Here is a 347-nt window from a genome sequence, read left to right as displayed (position 1 = left end):
GAAAGTGAAGTCGCTCAGTGGTGTCCAACTCTTAGTGACCCCATGGACTGCAGCCTACCAGGCTCCTCCGTCCATGGGAGTTTCCAGGCAAGAGTACTGTGTTCTAGACATAATGCTAAAAACTTGAGAGCTATTCTTTAGAGTAAGGGATGGAGAAAAATAATAGTAGTGGTTACTGTGGTGGGGAGAGAAGGTACCATGAAAATGACAGGTGTTCTTGGTCTATGCCAGCCAGGCTTCTTTTAGGAATTATACCTCAGCTGATAAAGAATACACCTGCAATGCAGGAGACCTGGGTTCTATCCATGGGTTGGAAAGATCCCTTGAAAGAGGGCATGGCAACCCAC

This window comes from Bison bison, unplaced genomic scaffold (genome assembly GCF_000754665.1).
Source record: "Bison bison bison isolate TAMUID 2011002044 unplaced genomic scaffold, Bison_UMD1.0 scf7180017864518, whole genome shotgun sequence".
Lineage (NCBI taxonomy): Eukaryota > Metazoa > Chordata > Mammalia > Artiodactyla > Bovidae > Bison > Bison bison.
This window is presented reverse-complemented; position numbering follows the sequence as displayed.